Genomic DNA, 7,845 nt, shown 5'->3' with positions numbered 1-7,845 from the left:
CATCCTCTTTCATCCTGCTGGTTTCTTAGCAGTTAATTCAGATGTACAGTGTGTCCATCGGTCAAATGTTTGTGACTCAGAATTAGAATCAGGGAGATCCTGTAATGTTTCTGTGTCCTTACGTAGCTGGAACATGCTGTGCTTTGCTTCACATTGTATTATGCCATTTGACATTGTTATTACTATTTTCCAATGTTTATTTAATTTCTTCAATTTACATCTCCTTTTGGCTGATCAGCTGTCATTATCATCCTCTTGTCCAGCACAGTAACCACTTTTGACTCTCTTGGTCTCCACCTTATCATAGTATTTTCATTACTGTTTCCATACCTCCCTCTTCTGTATAACAGATGTGTTTGATTTCTAATTTTGCTGAGTTCTGATGAAAAGTTATAGACTTAGAACATTGATATAATTTTACTGTGCATGAGTGCTATATGACCTGCTGAAAGCTTTCAGTGTTTTCTCTCCTCACCACCATAACTCTTTAATTGACACAGATTTGTGCAACATGGACAGGCCAATTTTGACCCAAATTGTCCACGCTGATCAAGGTTGCTTCCTGATTGAGTTCTATTTGCCCTGCATTTGGCCCATATCCATATAAAGCTTTTCAATTCATGAATCTGTATTGGCTCCCATTTAGTGGGGGGGGGGGAATAGTTATGGAGGGTCTCAGAACAGATCCCTGTGGAACACCACTGGTCACTGACCTCCAAGTAGAATACTCTCCATCCACTACCACCCTCTGACTTCCGTGGGCAAGACAAATTCTGTATCCACACAGCCGAATTTCCCTGGATCCCATGCTTCCTGTCTTTCTGAGTGAGTCTAATGTATGGGGAACCTTGTCTGAACTGCTTTACTGAACTGCTACTGAAAACATTTCGCCAACCAACCTTTGCCCGTGTGCCTGAAATTTCCTTATGTGGTACTGCATTAGTAAATATTACTGATAATGAAAACCTCACCTAAGTTGAAATTGTATTAAGCATTTTGTTATTGTTGACTAGAGCTGATCTAGCATCTTACTTTTAATTTTCTTGCTGTAGGTTGAGTGTGGGACATCTCCAGAGCATTATAATCTTCACGTTGATCGATCCAGTGAGAAAGAGCATAATACGAGATGTGCAACCAGCTCAGAGACAATGCAAGTTCAAAGAGCTTGTCGGGGTTTATGTGGCAACATAGATCAGCAACAAAGTACGTTATCCAACGTCAGAACCGTACAGTGAAAGTAGTTCATTAAGAATAATTGGATAGTAGCAGAAATCACAAAATGAAATTGAGAGAGAAAAGGTTTAAAAGGGCCCCAGAATGACAGTAAGTTATTCATTTTGCTGGATACTAACCTTGTGTGCAGTTTTAACATTTTTACGTAGAATAAATGTTGTTTCTGAGACAAATAATAATCTTGTTAAAGGGTTTATCTAAATGCTACTGGGTTATTATAGTTTCCAGAAATACACTTGACATGTCTGTACAAATGAGATGTTGTAAGAGTCTGTCCCCCTGCCACTCAGTGACAAGTCTTGTAGGATTGTGCCATGTCCTGTAGGATTGTGCCATGTCCTGATCGTCATAGATTTAGGCTCATAGTGTATGCTGTTATTAGATAAAATATCAAACTGGGGCTCTTTTAACCTATTTGAGTAGATCCTTTGGCATAATTCAGTGTTGTTTTTCTTGACACTTGGTTATCCTCAACAGTCACCACCAATGCAGGTATCTAGACATTTGTCTCATTTACTGATTGTGGATGTTTATGTGCATAAAATAGTTTTAATCTTCAATTGGACATCAAAAGGAGCCATTTGGCCCATCGAGTCTGTGCTGGATCTCCCGTAATCTATTCTGACTTGTCTGTTTAGGCTACGTCCACACTAGACTGGTTAAATCCGTAACCGAAGCTTTTTCTCTTCGTTTTGACGCTCCGTCCACACTGAAACGGCGTTCTCCTCCCCCAAAAACTGAGCTTTTCTAAAACACTCTCCAGAGTGTTTAAACCTGAAAATGCTGGTTGGGCATTATGGTGTGTATGGGGTAACCGGAGGTTTTAAAAAACCTGTCGTCTCTTTCATCGGTGAAGAGACGATGGCTGTAGGAAATGTTTCCAGGGTGACCCCTCTGTGGGAGTGGGGAAGATGTTGGTGGGGCCACCCCGGGATCTGTGTGACCGTATGTGTAGCTGTTGTAGTGGCTGTGAGGCTGGTATTGTGTCAGTTTTTCAATGTTTGTCGTCAGCTGAGTCATACTGTCTGTGAACTCTATCGGTTGCCTCCATACGCTCCAGTATTTGTTTTTTTAGTTTTAGGTCCTCTTGCGCGAGAGCTAACAGCTGTGCGTCATTTGGCAATTTCCTTTTAAGTTTTTCTAGTCTGTAACTGGACAAACGCGCACCAGGTATACCGTTTCCTCTTTGCTTGTTTTCTGTAGATGTGTCCTGCGCATGCCTAGTAGGAGGCAATTTGCCCAAACACCCATTTTACTGTGGACAGAGGTATTTTCAAAAACGCCTGGTATGGACGCCTATTGTTTACATGTGAAACTGGAGTTTTCAAAATTATCCGGTCTAGTCTGGGCGTAGCATCAGGTACCACTGATTCTCATAATAACCACTATTACCAGAAGTAGTTGACAGTAGCTGAATAAGCTACCAAGAAGCATAACTTTGAGGTGTGAGAGGAAGCCTGAACACCCAAGAGGAACCTAAGTGGTCACGGAAAAAGATTGCAAACTCTTCCGGATATTAGAATTGAATGCTGATCACTGGAACTCTGGGGATCCTTCAGTACTTGTGCCACTGATTCTCTTCAGTTTTATAATCTCATGGGTTGTTGTCTGCCAGGTTTAACTTGAACCATATTTGAAAGTTCCTCAGGTTTAAAAGAGATGAATGTGATGATAGTAAATGCGCTGATGTTCTGCAAGTAATTAATCTTCTATTTTAAAAGTAAATCAACAACTTATTGTGTATGAAGATAAAACATTGGGTACTAACCATTACTGATAGCATTGGAGGGTGTATGTGAGAGTTGCTGCATTGGAGATTGGTAATTGATTTATTAGAGTCATGTGTACTGAGGTACAGGGAAAAACTTAGTTTTGCATGGCATCTATAACAGATCATTTCACCACATCAGTACATTGAGGCAGTATAAGGGAGAACACGAAAGCAGGATATTGTGTCACATTTGATAGCTAAAGTGGAGTGCAGGCAGACTATAAGATGCAAGACTATGACAAGGTAAAGTGTGAGGTCAAGAGTCTGTTCAGTGGTGCATAACTATAGGACAGAACCCGCCATGTAATTTGGACTTTCAGGCTTTATATGTTTTCAGGCTTCTGTATCTTCTGCGCAATGCGAGGGAGAAGAGAAAGTATTTTGGGTGAGTGGGGTATTTGGTTATGTTGGCTGCTTTACCAAGCGAGCAGCTAATATAGACAGAGTCAAGAGAGGGAAGGGTGGCTTTCAAAGGCATTCACAAATTTCTACAGATGTATTGTGGACAGCATTCTAACTGGTTGCACCTCCATCTGGTATGGAGGGGCCACTGCACAGGAAAGGAAAAGCTGCAGAAAACTATAAACTCAGCCAGCTCTATCATGGGCACTAGCCTCCCCAGCGTCGAGGACACCTTAAAAATGCGACGCCTTGAACAGGCAGCATCCATCATTAAGGACCCCATCACCCAGGACATGCTCTCTTTGCTACCATCAAGGAGGTGCTGGAGTCTGAAGACACAGACTCAGCACTTCAGGAACAGCTTCTTCCCCTCTGATTTCTCATTGTAATTTATATTTGTTTTAAAATGGTGAGAGTCAATGGAGACATGCCAAATTTCCTTCGCCTCCTGATGAAGTAATGACATTGGTACATTTTCTTCGCTATGAAGTCTATGTGGCTAGACCAGGGCAACATGATTGAGGAGATTTGAGCAATGACCAGTTGGTAGCTCCAGGAGATTAAGGCACATAGGATCCACTGCAAACTGGCTAATTGTATCAAAATTAGTTATGTGATTGGAGGCGGAGGGTAGAGGTGGAAGGATGCTTTTCTGATTGGAAGTCTGTGAATGGTGAGAATCAGTGCTGGATCCTTTTTGTAGTGTATATTAGATAATAATATTTTACAGATTTAGGCTATTTGGCCCATTGATATTGCTCCATTATTCAATCATGGCTTATATTATTTTCTCTGTCAACCCCATTGTAGTGCCTTCTCTACTTAACTTTTGGCGTCCTTATTAATCAAGAGCCTAGCAACCTCCGCTACAAATTACAACACCCTAAGATCCAGCACTGGATCTCAAGAGAGAGAACTTGTAGAATGTCTGCGAGATGGCTTTTTAGAACAGCTTGTTGTTGAGCCCACTAGGGGATCAGCTGTACTAGATTGGGTATTGTGTAGTGAACCGGAGGTGATTAGAGAGATTGAGGTGAAGGAGGCAGTGATCATAACATGATTGAGTTCACTGTGAAATTTGCAAAAGAGAAGCCGAAATCTGATGTGTCAGTATTTCAGTGGAGTAAAGGAAATTACAGTGGCATGAGAGAGGAACTGGCCAAAGTTGACTGGAAAGGGACACTGGCGGGAAAGACGGCAGAGCAGCAGTGGTTGGAGTTTCTGCGAGAAGTGAGGAAGATGCAAGACAGGTATATTTTAAAAAAGAAGAAATTTTTGAATGGAAAAAGGATGCAACTGTGGTTGACAAGAGAAGTCAAAGCCAAAGTTAAAGCAAAGGAGAGGGCATACAAGGAAGCAAAAATTAGTGGGAAGACAGAGGATTGGGAAGTTTTTAAAAGCTTACAAAAGGAAACTAAGAAGGTCATTAAGAGGGAAAAGGTTAACTATGAAATGAAGCTAGCAAATAATATCAAAGAGAATACTAAAAGCTTTTTCAAGTATATAAAGAGTAAAAGACAGGTGAGAGTAGATATAGGACCGATAGAAAATGATGCTGGAGAAATTGTAATGGGAGATAAGGAGACGGCAGAGGAACTGAACGAGTATTTTGCATCAGTCTTCACTGAGGAAGACATCAGCAGTATACCGGACACTCAAGGGTGGCAGGGAAGAGAAGTGTGCGCAGTCACAATTACGACAGAAAAAGTACTCAGGAAGCTGAATAGTCTAAAGGTAGATAAATCTCCCGGACCAGATGGAATGCACCCGTGTGTTCTGAAGGAAGTAGCTGTGGAGATTGCGGAGGCATTAGTGATGATCTTTCAAAAGTCTATAGATTCTGGCATGGTTCTGGAGGACTGGAAGATTGCAAATGTCACTCCGCTATTTAAGAAGGGAGCAAGGAAGCAAAAAGGAAATTATAGACCCGTTAGCTTGACATCGGTGATTGGGAAGTTGTTGGAGTCGATTGTCAAGGATGAAGTTACAGAGTACCTGGAGGCATACGACAAGATAGGCAGAACTCAGCATGGATTACTTAAAGGAAAATCCTGCCTGACAAAGCTATTATAATTTTTTGAGGAAATTACCAGTAGGCTAGACAAGGGAGATGCAGTGGATGTTGTATATTTGGATTTTCAGAAGGCCTTTGACAAGGTGCCACACATGAGGCTACTTAACAAGATAAGAGCCCATGGAATTATGGGAAAGATACATATGTGGATAGAGCGTTGGCTGATTGGCAGGAAACAGAGAGTGGGAATAAAGGGATCCTATTCTGGTTGGCTGCCGGTTACCAGTGATGTTCCACAGGGGTGCGTGTTGGGGCCGCTTCTTTTTACATTGTACATCAACGATTTGGATTATGGAATAGATGGCTTTGTGGCTAAGTTTGCTGATGATACGAAGGTAGGTGGAGGGGCCGGTAGTGCTGAGGAAATGGAGAGTCTGCAGAGAGACTTGGATAGATTGGAAGAATGGGCAAAAAAGTGGCAAATGAAATACAATGTTGGAAAGTGTATGGTTATGCACTTTGGCAGAAGAAATAAATGGGCAGACTATTATTTAAATGGGGAAAGAATTCAAAGTTCTGAGATGCAATGGGACTTGGGAGTCCTCGTACAGGATATCCTTAAGGTTAACCTCCAGGTTGAGTCGGTAGTGAAGGTAAATGCAATGTTGGTATTCATTTCTAGAGGAATAGAGTATAGGAGCAGGGATGTGATGTTGAGGCTCTATAAGGCGCTAGTGAGACCTCACTTGGAGTACTGTGGGCAGTTTTGATCTCCTTATTTAAGAAAGGATGTGCTGACGTTGGAGAGGGGACAGAGAAGATTCACTGGAATGATTCTGGGAATGAGAGGGTTAACATATGAGGAACGTTTAGAAACCATAGAAACTACAGCACAGAAACAGGCCTTTTGGCCCTTCTTGGCTGTGCTGAACCATTTTCTGCCTAGTCCCACTGACCTGCACACGGACCATATCCCTCCATACACCTCCCATCCATGTATCTGTCCAATTTATTCTTAAATGTTAAAAAAGAACCCGCATTTACCACCTCGCCTGGCAGCTCATTCCATACTCCCACCACTCTCTGTGTGGAAAAAGCCCCCCCTTCCCTTTAAACTTTTCCCCCCTCACCCTTAACCCATGTCCTCTGGTTTTTTTCTCCCCTTGCCTCAGTGGAAAAAGCCTGCTTGCATTCACTCTTATCTATACCCATCATAATTTTATATACCTCTATCAAATCTCCCCTCATTCTTCTACGCTCCAGGGAATAAAGTCCTAACCTATTCAACCTTTCTCTGTAACTGAGTTTCTCAAGTCCTGGCAACATCCTTGTAAACCTTCTCTGCACTCTTTCAACCTGATTTATATCCTTCCTGTAATTTGGTGACCAAAACTGAACACAATACTCCAGATTCGGCCTCACCAATGCCTTATACGACCTCATAATAACATTCCAGCTCTTATACTCAATACTTTGATTAATAAAGGCCAATGTACCAAAAGCTCTCTTTACGACCCTATCTACCTGTGATGCCACTTTTAGGGAATTTTGTATCTGTATTCCCAGATCCCTCTGTTCCACTGCACTCCTCAGTGCCTTACCATTAACCCTGTATGTTCTACCTTGGTTTGTCCTTCCAACGTGCAATACCTCACACTTGGCTGCATTAAACTCCATCTGCCATTTTTCAGCCCATTTTTCCAGCTGGTCCAAGTCCCTCTGCAGGCTCTGAAAACCTTCCTCGCTGTCTACTACACCTCCAATCTTTGTATCATCAGCAAATTTGCTGATCCAATTTACCACATTATCATCCAGATCATTGATATAGATGACAAATAACAATGGACCCAGCACTGATCCCTGTGGCACACCACTAGTCACAGGCCTCCACTCGGAGAAGCAATTCTCTACTACCACTCTTTGGCTTCTTCCATTGAGCCAATGTCTAATCCAATTTACCACCTCTCCATGTATACCTAGCGACTGAACTTTCCTAACTAACCTCCCATGCGGGACCTTGTCAAAGGCCTTACTGAAGTCCACGTATACAATATCCACTGCCTTCCCTTCATCCACTTTCCTAGTAACCTCCTCGAAAAACTCCAATAGATTGGTCAAACATGACCTGCCACGCACAAAGCCATGTTGATTTTCCCTAATAAGTCCCTGTCTATCCAAATGCTTGTAGATTCTGTCTCTTAGTACTCCCTCCAATAACTTACCTACTACCGACGTTAAACTTACCGGCCTATAATTTCCCGGATTACTTTTCGATCCTTTTTTAAACAACGGAACAACATGAGCCACTCTCCAATCCTCCGGCACCTCACCTGTAGACAGCGACATTTTAAATATTTCTACCAAGGCCCCTGCAATTTCAACACCAGTCTCCTTCAAGGTCCGAGGGAACACCCTGTCAGGTCCC

At 42.3% G+C, this 7,845-nt stretch overlaps 1 long non-coding RNA gene across 1 annotated transcript in view; it reads left to right on the top strand.

Annotated features, from left to right (window-relative positions):
- Window positions 1-1,686: 1,686 nt before the first annotated feature.
- LOC140205431 (uncharacterized) overlaps window positions 1,687-7,845 on the top strand; it is a 52,069-nt gene continuing 45,910 nt past the window's right edge. The window contains exon 1 of the long non-coding RNA XR_011887840.1: window positions 1,687-1,725. This is a non-coding gene — a long non-coding RNA (uncharacterized lncRNA). The remainder of the gene's footprint in view (window positions 1,726-7,845) is intronic.

The sequence above is a fragment of the Mobula birostris genome, chromosome 11 (genome assembly GCF_030028105.1).
Source record: "Mobula birostris isolate sMobBir1 chromosome 11, sMobBir1.hap1, whole genome shotgun sequence".
Classification (NCBI taxonomy): Eukaryota; Metazoa; Chordata; class Chondrichthyes; order Myliobatiformes; family Myliobatidae; genus Mobula; species Mobula birostris.
Note: the sequence above shows the minus strand (reverse complement) of the source record. Positions and strands in the feature narration are given on the sequence as shown.